Here is a 14,002-nt window from a genome sequence, read left to right on the forward strand (position 1 = left end):
AGCTTTATAATTTTGCCAGGCAAAGGGGGAACACGGTAGGCGAGCGCCTCGACAACTGTGCCCCCCCTCCCTGGGGGATAGGGAGAGGTCTTATAGTCAGGGCTCGTGGTCAGGGGTACTCGATAAGGACCAAGGCAGGAACAGTCCTGCCTTCTTCTGATGGGTGGGTGGGGAGGCAAGTAGGAGTCAGCATCATCCACCTTCAGGTCCAGCTGGTCGGGGGTCTGCATGCCTGCGGGCAGCGCACCATCGTTCATCATTAACTTCTTGCATCTGGAGGGGGTTTGAACCTCTGCAAAACAGCTCAAAGATATCGTTGTGTGTATTGCTGCTGGGGAAACAGGACCTGCCCCAGGACTGCTCTTGCCTGTTTCTCCCAGGTCTCTCCCATCCCCTCCCTTCTCTGATTAACAACGGCTTGAATCTGCCCACTGGAACTCAGGGAGGGTGATGGAGGCTGAATGAAGGCTGTTTTCCTATAATCAAAGAAATGGGAGACACAGAAAGGCGTTGTGCCCAGGAGCCCCACAGCGCCCTGCTTGGTATCTCAAACACATTACCAAAAAAACCTGACCCTGAATCTAAACTTTACATGGAGATGCTAAACACATGGAATACAAAAAGCAACCTTGAAAAAGAACAGAGTTGAAAGACTTAGCCTGATTTCAAGACCTACTGTGAAGGGTTGATGAAAAATTAATCTGTCAATCTAAGAAAGAAATGAAAATTTTTATTTGAGCCAAATGTGAGGATTATAATCCAGGAAGAATATCTCAGAAAACCCTGAGAACTGTTCTGCCTGTTAGAAGTCAAGGCACAGTTATATGTTTTTTGAGAGACAGAGAGCTGTACATCAAATGATATATTGTTGATAGTTTACATGATCCAGATCTAAGCGGCATCCTGGTGGGTCACATGACCCCATACAAGCTCAGGAAGAAATGCTATCTCCTAAGGAGTTATCTTGTAGATGCTGGGAGAATGTTGCTCTTTACAGTTGAGCAAGTACTCCTGCTGATTGGGGGAGGTTTGACTGATGTATAATACAGATATATGATGCACAGTGCGGGGAGAAGGGAGGCCAAAGGGCAGAGAAGATCTTTTGTTTAAATATCTCTGCCCTTGCCATAAAAATATAACTTTCGTTTCACAAAGCTACAGTATGGAGACTGTGGCACTGACCCTGGGACCAACGGACGGATCCATGGGACACACAGAAGAGCCCAAAGATACACGCTTATACTATCATAGAGTTCCCAGTAGAGTCATCAGAGCAATTCAAGGGGGAAGTCTTTTCAACAAATGGTGCCAGAATTACTTTACTAATTAATATTTTATTCTCTAAAAAAAAAGAAGCCAACCTGGAGAACGTATTAGTCACGTTACCAAGTCCAAGCTCGTTCTGCTCGCCACACAACAGGCCAATGAATCGGAGGTGAGGTGTTGAGGCAAAGAATACGACTTTATTCAGAAAGCCAGCAAACTGAGAAGACGGCAGGCTAATGTCTCCTAAAAAACCATCTTATTGGGGTCTGGATGACAGTTTGTCTTATAGAACCAGAGAGGGAGGGTCTGTGGGGAAGTAAAGTTAAAGGGCCATCAGTCTTATAAAAGATCACTGGTAATAACCGGCCTCAGTGAGGGGATGTGTTAATTTCAGCCATTCACACAGGTGGGCTGGGCAGATTGTCTGCCTGTGAGCTGAACAGAGGCACTTTAGTTCAACATTCAGGCAGAGGGGCAGTGTTCCCAGAGGCAGACCATCATGTATGATTACAATAACAAAAGCAACAAAAAGCAAAGGTTAAAGTCAAAGAAACAGACCTAACATGGAGTCCAATTTAGCTCTACATGGTAACAGTCAGGATGGGCTAGGCTATGCTGCACAAACTACTAAGCCCTAGAAATATATTTGTCCACATCACACTGTGACCTGCATGAGTGACTCTCTTCTAAGTGATGAGTCAGGAACTCAGGCTGCTTCTATCTTTGGAGGCCAGCATCTTGTAGTATAAGTTACCCTTGGATCATCCAAGGTGAAATGGAGGAGAGAGTGGGATGAAGGCCTACCAGATACCCACCACCTGAGCCCAGAAGGTGATGAGAGGCATTTTGAAATCTGTAGTCTAAACCTTGCTGAGCAGGTTTAGTTAATCATTAATGAATGTATAGAGTGTGTAGAAACAATTCTTACAGAGGGAATTGTAATCAGTCAACACTGGGAACTGGGAAAATGACCAAAATGGTCTGATGATTTTTTTGTGTGCTTGTTCTGCTTAAATGTTTTGTACCCAATTTGCTTTGATTGAAAGAAACTATTACTCTTTGTAATTAACTTGCCACAATCTGTAGCCACTGTAGCCAATCTGAAGAGTATGGAAATTGTTCAGTCCAATCACTAGATGCCAATTGTATAGTCTAGTATGATCTATAAAAAGGAAAGTCAAGTTTGTAACAGGGCCCAGAATTTCAGAGCGTTAGCTCGTCTGGGTCCGTTGACGTAATAAACCTGAGTTTTCCAACTCTCTGAGTGCACTGCTTGGTTTCTCGCGGAACCAGTTTTCCTGCAACAAAGAGATATTAATTTGCTGCATTTCACTGGCTTGAAGAAGTCACATGGCCATCATAATAGCCAGGGAACCTTGAACAGGTAAAGAGGGCTGTGAGTTTGCTGAGCGCTGTGGCATCACGTTACTGAATGCAAGTTTGTGTGCCCAATGCACAGTGAGCCCAAACGTACTGAATTGACAGAGTTTGGAGCAGAGAAATGTTTATTGCAGGGCCAAGCAAGGAGAATGGGTGGCTCATGCTCAAAAATCCTGAACTCCCCAATGGTTTTCTTTTTCTTTTTCTTTTCTTTTTTTTTTTTAAGAACTTTTATTGAGATACAGTTAGACAGCAAACAGCATATATTTAGAGTGTACAATTTGGTATCCCAATTTCCCAATTCATTCCCCCGCAACGCTCCCCACTTTCCCCACTTGGTGTCCATATGTTTGTTCTCTACATCTGTGTCTCTATTTCTGCCTTGCATTTCCTCTTTCATAGTTAGCATTTGCCTTATGTATTGAGGTGCTCCTATATTGGGTGCATATATATTTATAATTGTTATCTCCTCTTCTTGGATAGATCCCTTGATCTTTATGAAATGTCCTTTCTTGTCTCTTGTAACATTTTTTATTTTAAAGTCTATTTTATCTGATATGAGTAGTGCTTCTCCAGCTTTCTTTTGATTTCCATTTGCATAGAATATCTTTTTCCATCCCCTCACTTTCAGTCTGTATGTGTGCCTAGGTCTGAAGTGGGTCTCTTGTAGACAGCATATATATGGGTCTTGTTTTTGTATCCATTCAGCCAGTCGGTGTCCTTTGGTTGGTGCATTTAGTTCATTTACATTCAAGGTAATTATCGATATGTATGTTCCTATTACCATTTTCTTAATTGTTTTGTTGTTTTTGTAGATCCTTCTCTTATGTTTCCTGCTTAGAGACATTCCTTTAGCATTTGTTGTAGGGCTGGTTTGGTGGTGCTGAATTCTCTTAGCTGCTGCTTGTCTGTAAAGCTTTTGATTTCTCTGTTGAATCTGAATGAGATCCTTGCTGGGTAGAGTATTCTTGGTTGTAGATTCTTCCCTTCCATCACTTGAAATATATCATGCCACTCCCTTCTGGCTTGCAGAGTTTCTGCTGAGAAATCAGCTGTTACCCTTATGGGAGTTCCCTTGTATGTTATTTGTCGTTTTTCCCTTGTTGCTTTTAATAACTTTTCTCTGTCTTTAATTTTTGTCAATTTGACTACTATATGTCTTGGTGTGTTTCTCCTTGGGTTTATCCTGCCTGAGACTCTCTCTCTGTGCTTTCTGGACTTGGGTAGCTATTTCCTTTCCCATGTTAGGGAAGTTTTCAATTATAATCTCTTCCAATACTTCCTCTGGTCCTTTCTCTCTTCTCCTTCTGGGACCCCTATAATGCGAATGTTGGTGTGTGTAACATTGTCCCAGAGGTCTCTTAGGCTGTCTTCAGTTCTTTTCATTCTTTTTTCCTTATTCTTTTCCACATCAGTGATTATCGCCATTCTGTCTTCCAGGTCACTTATTCACCCTTCTGCCTCAGTTAATCTGCTATTGGTTCCTTCTAGTGTATTTTTCATTTCAGTTATTGTGTTGCATGTCTGTGTTTGTTTGCTCTTTAATTCTTCTAGGTCTTTCGTAAACTTTTCGATCTTTGCATCTAGTCTTTTTTCAAAGTCCTGGATCATCTTTACCTGATGATCTGAATTCTTTTTCTGAAAGGGTGCCTATCTCCTCTTCATTTAGTTGTTTTTCTGGGGCTTTATTCTGTCCCTTCATCTGGTACAAAGTCCTCTGCTTTTTCATTTTCTCTCTCTTTCTGTGGCTGTGGTTTTCAATTCCACAAGACAAAATACTGCTGATACTGCTTTCTGCCCTCTTGTGGAGGAAGCTATCTTGGAGGCTTGAGCATGCTTCCTGATGGGAGGAACTGATGGTGGGTAGGGCTGGGTGGGTGGAGCTCAGTAAGACTTTAATCTGATTTGGTGGGCAGAGCTCAGTAAAACTTTAATATGCTTGTCTGCTAATGGGTGGGGCTGTGTTTGGCCTGAGGCGACCTAGCAGTGGAGCCCACAGGCTCTTTAGTGGGGTTAATGGTGGACTTTGGGAGGGCTCATGCCAATGAGCACTTCCCAGAACCCCTGCTGCCAGTGCCCCCATCTTCTCAGTGAGCCACAGCTGCCCCCCACCTCTGCAGGCAACTCTCCAACACCAGCAGGTAGGTCTGGTTCAGTCTCCTATGGGGTCACTGCTCCTTCTCACTGAGTCCTGGTGAGCACACTTTTTTGTGTGCCCTCCAACAGTGGAGTCTCTGTTTTCCCCAGTCCTGTGGAGGTCCTGCAATCAAATCCCACTGGCTTTTAAAGTCTGATTCTCTGGGGATGCATCCTCACGTTGCTGGACTCCCAGGTTGAGAAGCCTGACGTGGGGCTCAGAACCCTCACTTTAATGGGAAGCCTGACGTGGGGCTCAGAACCCTCACTTTACTGGGTAGACTTCTGCGGTGTAACTGTTCTCCAGTTTGTGAGTCACCCACCCAGCATATACGGGATTTGATTTTAACGCAATTGCACCCCTCCTACTGTCTCATTGCAGCTTCTCCTTTGTCTCTGGATGTGGGGTGTCTTTTCTGGTGAGTTCCAGTGTCTTTCTGTCCATGATTGTTCACTCCCCAATGGTTTTCTGGGAGAAGTTTTTAATAGGTAAAATTTGGGGTGAAAGCTGCAGGGTGTGACTTTCTTCTGATTGGTTGGTGGTAAGGTAGCAAGAATCCTCCAGAAGCTACTATCCTCTACCTGCAGCCCTTAGTTCCCACAGAAGAGCTCAAAGATATTGTTATGTATATTCCTTGAGGAGGAACCAGGACCCTGTCCTATGGCTGCACTATTGTTTCGTGACTGCTCCTCTTTTCTTTCTGTGTTCCTTCCCTTCTCTGATTAGCAACTATTTGAATCTGCCCTTTAGAACTCAGGGAAGGCCAAGCAGACTGAATGAAGCCTATTTCCTATAGACAAGAAACAGGGGACAGGGAAGGGATTTGTACCCAGGAGGGCCCCACGGGGTCCTGCTCCATTCCACCGAGTGGATGGAGGGAAAGATCTTGGGTCTCTGATGATGCTGGTGCCACAGTCTCATCATGCACTTGTTATTATGAGAAACGTTCCTGCCAGTGTTAATCACCTTTTTGCAGCTAGAAGCACCCCTAACTCATATGGAATGTGAAGCAAGGTCCATAAATACAAATCGTTTTTGGAAGGCGTAGTAAGGGGAAGAAAAATGAAATAAAAGAGGTGTTGGGCTGCACCCCACAAGCCTACACAGCCTGTGCTTGCCCAGCTTCAAGACCGAAGGAAGTGCGTGGAGCCAGTAGCAGAGGCATCAGTGGGGACAGCAGACAGGACATGGCATCAGTCTCGGCTCCTGGGGGAGAAGGGGAAATGACCAGTTATAGGGGAATTGCTGTCAGGTGGGCTCAGTTCCCAGGGAAACCAGTAGAGGGGCACGCCCCTCACTGCCCCTTTGATAAGAACAATCACTAACTTGGGCCTGGGGCAAGTATGTTGGAAGGTTAGTCATGTGCATAGGGTGTAGGTGAAGCAGGCACTGATTGGGCAGGGGATGTACAGAGAGCAAGAGGACAGCCATCTTGAGTGGCCTGACCACACAGGAGGAATATAATAGAGGAGATATGGAAGGAAGGCCCCCCCCAGCTTGAGGGGGTTTCTCTGTTACGGAGTCTAAGCTCGAACTGCTCCCTGCACAACAGGCCACTAAATTGAGAGACGAGATGTTGGGGCAAGGAACAGCAACTTTATTCAGAAAGCCAGCAGACCAAGATGGTGGACTAGCATCCCAAAGAACCATCTTCCCCACGTTAGAATTCAGGCTTCTTATACTAAAAGGGGAGTGGGGAAATTTCTGGTTCCGACTAGACTCTGGAGAGGATGTGTTAATTTCTTCCTTCCTACACCATTCACAGGTGGGCCTGGTGGGGATATTTCATGTGAGCTAAACAAAGGTATTTTAGCCTCAGCTCTTTACCTGGGAGCCAATGAAACAGGAGAGAAGAGGGCAGGGCACAACCTTTGAAAGACATAGCCTGAGGACATAACATAAATTGATTAGAACCAAATGGTTCCAAGATGGCAGACAAGTCAACTTCCAGGCACCATGACAGTTCCAAGGCAGACCGTGAGGATCCAAAGGTGAGCATGGCCCAATTCTGGAATACTCTGCCCACTCAGTAGCCTATGAAATTACCCACCCTGACAAAAACTGACAATCCCCAGACCCTGGTGCCCGTCTCACCTTCTGAGATGGCCCACACTCTGTCTGTGGAGTGTGTTTCTCTCTAAATAAATTTCTAAATAAACTTCTTACCTATCACTTTGTCTCTCACTGAATTCTTTCTGTGATGAGACATCAAGAACCTGAGCTTTGGGACTTCCTAGGTGACGCAGTGGTTAAGAATCCACCTGCCAATGCAGGGGACGTGGGTTCGATCCCTGCCCCAGGAAGACAGCACATGTCACGGAACAACTAAGCCTGTGTGCCACAACTATTGAGCCTGTGCTCTAGAGCCCGTGAGCCACAACTATTGAGCCCATGTGCCACAACTACTGAAGCCCATGCACCTTGAGCCCATGCTCTGCAACAAGAGAGGCCACCAAAATGAGGAGCCCATGCACCACAATGAAGAGTAGCCCCCGCTTTCCGCAACTAGAGAAAGCCCGTGTGCAGCGATGAAGACCCAACACAGCCAATAAAATAAATAAATTTATGGCAAAAGAAAAAAAAAGAACCTGAGCTTCATTAAGTCCTGAGACCAGGTGATTTCAGTTGGAAGATCTTGGGTTTTGGCCGGGTTTGAGTCTTGGTTTCATGGGTTCAAGTCCCAATCTGATGTGCACAGTTTCACCAGGGTTCCCAGAGATGGGCCATTATGTGTAATTTAAGCGAATAGGCAACATCCCTTTAGCAATTAACTTCTCAGACTACATGGCTCTTCCTTATTACAGCTCCTGGGTATTGCACACATGTATAAGGGAAAGTCATTATTCTTACTGTTGCGGAAAGCTCGGCCTCTCTGTACACTGGTGCCAAATCAAATCCCAGAGACAGAGTTTTGGATGAAGTAGAAGAGGAGAGCTTTATTGCTTTGCCAGGCAAAAGCGGACACACCAGGCTTCTGCCTCGAAAAACTATGTGTCTCAATCCCAGAGGATCTGGTGAAGGGTTTTACAACAGTGGTTCACAAGTCAGGTTGCTGACAAGATTAGAGTGTGAGCAGGGCTTGCACACCCTTAATCTGTCTCAGGTGATCATCTCTTAATCTTGATGAGCTTCTCTGGTCCCTTTAATCTTGCCTCAGGTGGCTTCTTGACTGCTCCTGCCTTGATTAGCAGCTGTTCAGATCTGCTCTTTGGAACTCAGGGAAGGTCATGGAGGCTGGAGTCTTGCCTGTAAGAAATGGTGGACAAAAGGAGGCCTCCGTGCCCAGGCCCCACTTGGTTTCAGTGCCTGGGAGCCCCACCGGGGTTTCATGATGTCTTTTAAGAGCGGGAGGAGAAGCACCTTCACTTTCAACACTCAACCTGGGCAAAGATCCTTTGGAAGCTTGACAGGCTAGAAAGTGTTGAGTCAGAGTGACTCTGTTCTCCATGTGGGGTGGGTTCCAAATCTCATCCAGAGTTGTAACCTCCATCTAATGTTTTTGATGTGTGCTGGGCACTTGGGCTGCCCTGCGACACACCCTGTGTCTATTCCCTGGCTGGTGGCTAAGACTTGACCTCAGTGCACATCTTCCCTCCCACCTGAGCTATCCTCAGGCTTCACCTAGCCCTGAGGCCACTTTCCCTTTCATTCTTTGAATATATTTATAATAGCTACTTTAAAGTCTTGCTTGGTAAAGCCAGACAATTTTTTAATTGGTTGCTTTTTTTTTCCCTTGACATTGAGTAACATTTTCCTGTTTCTCTTCATGTCTGGATAATTTTCACTATATATGGGACATTGTGGATGACATGCCACAGAGAGTCTGGATTTTGTTATTTTCCACTGAGATGTTGAAGTGTGGTCTGGCAGGCAGTTTAATTACTGTCTAATCACTTTGCACTTGTTCGGGCTTGGGTCTGTGCTTCACTAAGGTCATCCATGGAAAACCTATGGCATTTCCCAAGGGCCTCTATCTTAGTGGCATTTGGCCTCCAAACTCTTGTCTCCTCTGTGCATTTTATCAAGATCTCAGGGACTAGGACTAGAATAAGTCTACCTCAATTGGTCCTGACTCATAAGGATCAGATTTTGCAGGCCTCAGCTGAATGCCTGGGGAGTGGATTGGATATTAATGAGCTGTGTCCACTCTGGTGGGGCCACAGCTCTTGCGCCTCCAGCATTGCTTCACTCCTAGTAGCTCTGTTCTGCACTTAGCCTCTCTTGGGCCATCTCACCCTGCGTACACACAGCCCAGTCCTCAGCCATTGACTCAAAAGGAACCAACACATAGACCTCTGGGCACAACCTCCTCTCCGCTGCTGTACCCTGAAGATTTCAGCTCCTTCAGCTCCTCAAGTCCTTATCTGCCTCCTCTGCTTGGCAGGACCAGGCATTCTGCTTGGACTCTCGCTCCCTGCCCCTTGGAGGAGATGTCATCCAAGGCGGAGTGTCTGTGGGTCCCATCTCAGGGGTCCCACCCTCCAGAGATGGAAATCTTGTGCTGCTTGTTAAACATTTCCTGAAAACAATTACTGGGCCTCTTTTGTCAAGATTCAAGGTTATTTACAGCAAGAGGGCTAGTCCGGGTACCAGTTACAGCATCACCACTGGAAGTAAATGTCTGTGCACATATTTTTAGTTTATGGAGAAGACAGTGTGTGGTACACCTCAGTGTGTTTTTGACTTGTTCCTCTGCTCCCAGGGGGCAAGTTACAGCAGTTCCTGAGAAGCCAGCTCCATGAGGAGGCACTCTGGCGGGGACTAGGAAGGCAGAAATGCGTCTGAGTTGGGCCACTCTCCAGAGATACCATCACCTGCAGGAAGGGCTCATCCTCTCCACGTGGCTGTGAGAGGCGGAGCTGTGGAGGGAGCAGGCAGAACCATGCAGGACTGAGTGATCTGACCTGCAGTAGGAGAAACCCCTTATCACCCCAGAAAGTTTCCCTGGGCCCGATTGCAGGGTCCTCAGCACTGGACTCACAGTACTTGGGACCCTGTGCCTCCAGGCTGGGGTCCACTCCCCCGTGAGATGCTGACTCCAGAAGAGTATGGGGCGGGGGCCACTCAGGCCTAAGCCTGGGAATGGCCGGGGTGGCTTTTCCCAGCAGTATCACTTTACTTTTGGGGCTCTTCTCTCCAAAGAGCACTTCCCTGCCCAGAAGAGCTTAGTCTCTTGGGAAAGGAGAGCAGGGCCTCTCCCAGTGCCCTATCACTCAGGCTATAATCCCATTATACTGGGGGCAGGACCCTCAGGTCTTTTCACACCAGAGAAGCTTCTGTGTATTCCAGGAACCCAGGAGCCTCTGGGGAGCAGGACTCCTGCCCAATAAACCTGGCACTCAAGCCTCCCTCTCCTTTCTCCAAAACCCTTGTACTGAGCTAGGAACACGTCAGCTTCCCGGAGGGCAGAGCCCCCAGAGTGGGGTCGGAGCTGTCAGGGGATGGCAGATGCAGGGGTGGGGACATTCTGAGAGAGACCGAGACTCAGCAGTGAGTGGTCCTCCCCCATCCTGCCACCTCGCCCCATGCCAGGCATGGCCCCTCCACCTCGTACTACGGTGTGGGGGCCCGTCCCTGCACGTCCCTGTCCCTTCTGAGACTCTCAGCCCCCGACAGCACAGGAGGGACTCACCCCTGCTGGTGAAGGAAAGAGCCAACAGGCCGACCTGGGAAGGACCAGAAAGGCAGTGGTCTGGTGGCAACATTCTACCTTGGAGGTGGCAGTAGGTGCTGGCCTAAGGTCCTCAAAGGAGGCCTGCAGGAAGCCCTTTTCTGTGGTGGCCATGGGCTTGAATGCCATCCCACGGAGGGGGTGCTTGCAGCAGGAAAGGCCTGGCATTGAGCCCACAGACACTCCTGGAGGCAAGGGTCCCCCAAATGGGCTCCTGGGGCAGCCTGAGCCCTGAATCCCACTCCCTTCGGAGAGCATATAGGCCTGGGGCTGGGATCTGACCTGGAGTGCTCTGCTCCCTGCACAGTCAGCTCGGCACTTTGGCCCTCGCCAGCTGCTGGCCAGGCAAGGACTGTCCTGAGAGCCAGAAGGATAGCATAGCATCCAAGAAAGTGGGGGCCAGAAGGCCTTAGGTCCTTTCAATCTCCTCATTGCCCAGAAGAAAACAAAATATGCCATTGAGGTGGCCCTTTGTTTCTCTCCAGGGGGGTGGGTATTCCCCTGGCCACCACCCATGGTGACCTTCAAAGCCCGACTGGGCCCAGCTCTCAGCACCTGGTGTGCATCTGGCCCAGCAGGACCCCCAGGAGCCACCCTGAGACCAGGGAGTAGCAGCCAGCCCAGGGGCCCAGACCACAGCCCACGTACCGTTAGCCATCCTCCCCCGAGATCCGGCCGGTGCGACCAGCTCCAGGGAGTGCCAGGGTTCTGTCCCCTCCCAGCATGACTGTCTGGCAGGAGGACCCCAAGCACAGTGACAAAGACACAGCCCAGCCCGGCAAGTGGCTCAGCCCAGCATCAAGAATGAAGCTGCTGGCGTCCGGCATCCTCTCCATCGTGCCGGCCAGACGTATGTGTGCTGGTGTGCGTGCTCACCTGTGCCCACACCTCTGTGTGCCCATGCATCTCCCTGGGTGTCCCCATGTGTGCGCTCACATTTGCGCGTGCCCGTGTGTACACACCCAAATGGTGACAGGAATGGGGACCTGCAGCCCCTGAGCTGCACAGGTTTACTCTCCCTCCCTTCTGCTTCCTGCAGCTGCACCTGCCTCTTGCTTCATCCAAGGACGTCCCCCTGCGCTGCCTGATGCTGGGCTGCGGGGTTCAGGTCCTCTTCATCTCCACCTGAGGATTCACGCCCTCTGTCTAAGAGGCCTCACTGTCAACAGTGCTCTCTTGATAACAATCCTGTTGATAATAATAAAGCCATTTCTAACCATCTTGGATGTGGGCCAGGCGGGGGGCCTGGGGCTGGAAGACTTGATGGCTGTTACGGGAACCGGTGCCCCGCCTCTGTCCCTCCCGGCCCACTCAACCGCAAGCTCCGTGTGCAGCCACAACCTGTGTTCTGTGTGGCTACATGTTAACTATCCCCCTTTCTTTCTTTTTATTTATTTATTTTTTTAAATGTTCCCTGGGCACTTCAGAGATTGCAGAGGCTGAGTTCTTTTTTTCTTTTTTTTAACTTTATTTATTTTGGCTGTGTTGGGTCTTCGTTGCTGTGCGCAGGCTTTCTCTAGTGGGGGCGCGAGTGGGGGCTACTCTTTGTTGCAGTGCATGGGCTTCTCAGTGCAGTGGCTTCCCTTGTTGCAGAGCATGGGCTCTAGGGGCGCGGGCTTCAGTAGCTGCGGCACACGGGCTTAGTTGCTCCAAGGCATGTGGGATCTTCCTGGACCAGGGATCGAACCCGTGTCCCCTGCATTGGCAGGCAGATTCTTAACCACTGCACAGCCATGGAAGTCCCTCCCCCTTGTTTTAGAATGTGTCATTCATTCATTCACTCTGTAGATGCATGTTGAAAACACACTCTCTCCTAAGAGCCAGGGAAACCGTGATAGAGAAAGCACCCCTTCCCTCCCGGGGTTCAGGTGAGTGCAGGTGACAGAGCAGATGGAAGGGTGAGAGCTGTACCAGGAGTGCAGGAGCCCAGAGGGGTGAATCTTGAGGAAGCTGACCCTTCAGCTGGGCCTAGAAACCAGAAGGTGATGGGGGTCCAGCAAGGAGGCTTGCAGGGCTAAGCAGGCCAGGAGCTGGACAGTGAGTGGAGGTGACCTGGCCTTTGGGAGAGGGACACGGGGACACAGGCAGATCAAAGGTTCTCCATGCAGTAAAACCAGTGGGCCCGGTGGGCCCCAGGCAAGCAGTGGAGGACAAGGAACAGTATGGAGCTGGGCTCTGGGCTGAGCGGTGAGCAGTGCCAGAACCACAGCTGTGAGGCTCAGGTGCCACAGCAGAGACACTGCAGCTCAGAGAGGAGTGACAGGCTCAGCCTGAACAGCAAGAAGGGGCAGCGCTGGATGGGGCATGGGAGAGGCCCATTTGCCCATGACCTTGGTGCCCTTATTTGGGAGACAGGCTTGGTTTCCAGGTCCAGAGAGTACAGTCCAACTCCCAGACATGGCCGTTTCTAGATGGCATCAAGCCTTGTCCAGCCTGGGCAGCAGGGTGGGGCCTGGCCTGTGGGAATTCCTTCCCAGGCAGCCCCGCAGTGCACCCCTGCCTCTGCTCTGTTGGGCGCTAAGGGGCCATCCCTGAGGCCCCTGTGATTGTTCTCGAGCTCTGCCTGGAGCCGGGCCTTTCCCCACCCATTCCCCTCTGAGGCTGCTTGTCCTGGACGCCGGCCAGCCCTGACCTCAGCCCCACCCCAACCCCCGCTGAAATGTGCTATACTTCTGATGACACTTTTATTACTGCAAAAGATACAGAAAATCAGCCAAAGGAAGAGACACAGAGGCTGGAATCTGGGAGGTCCAAACACGGAGCCTCTGGCTGTCCTCTCCCCGCAGAGCCCTGGCGTGTGACGACACACAGAGTATTGCCACCCAAGGAAGCTCTCTAGGACCTTTAGTTTTTACTTGGGCCTCATCACCTTCTGCCCGTGTGGCTGGCTGTCCTTTAGACCCGGCCCGTCCCAGGGGTGAGAATTGATACGAATGTCCAAAAGCCCCCAGCAAATCACACTTTGGACCATCGGATGGCCAAGCCTCCAGGCAATCGAGATGCTCCCGTTCGGCAGCACAATGTGGGAAGCAGAGAGCCCACCCCAGGAGACAAGGCCAGGGCCAGACCTCTCTGGGTAAAGTTAATTCTTCAAACACCCCTGACGCGAGAGGGCTGGGGTTGTGCCACACGGACTAGTGCATCACAGACGCAGGGCTTATGGCGGCTACTCATGTTGGTTCAACGAGGAGCAAAGGACGTTCCTTTTGGAGACTCTGATGAGCCCATGGCAGGAGCGGGTGGGCCCGCAGCTGTGTGTGTGTGTGGAGCGGGGAGCATTTTGCAACTCCGCCCCCTGGCCACAGGGCCATGGCCTCTGGCCCCAGGGCAGAGGGCAGCCCCTGGAGGAATGATTCTGGAGGATAAAGGGCCCAGAATCCCAAGGGTAGAAAAACAGCCAGCAATGCAGGTGTGGGGATGAACATCTGTGTGGTGTGTGGTGTGTGCGTTGAGTGTGCTGTGTGTGAGGCTGTGTGAGGTCCTCAGGCCTCCTGTCCCTCTGCCCTTCTCTGAGTCCGCTCATGGGTCTGCCTGTTGGCATCTGCTTC

Source organism: Hippopotamus amphibius, chromosome 17 (genome assembly GCF_030028045.1).
Source record: "Hippopotamus amphibius kiboko isolate mHipAmp2 chromosome 17, mHipAmp2.hap2, whole genome shotgun sequence".
NCBI lineage: Eukaryota > Metazoa > Chordata > Mammalia > Artiodactyla > Hippopotamidae > Hippopotamus > Hippopotamus amphibius.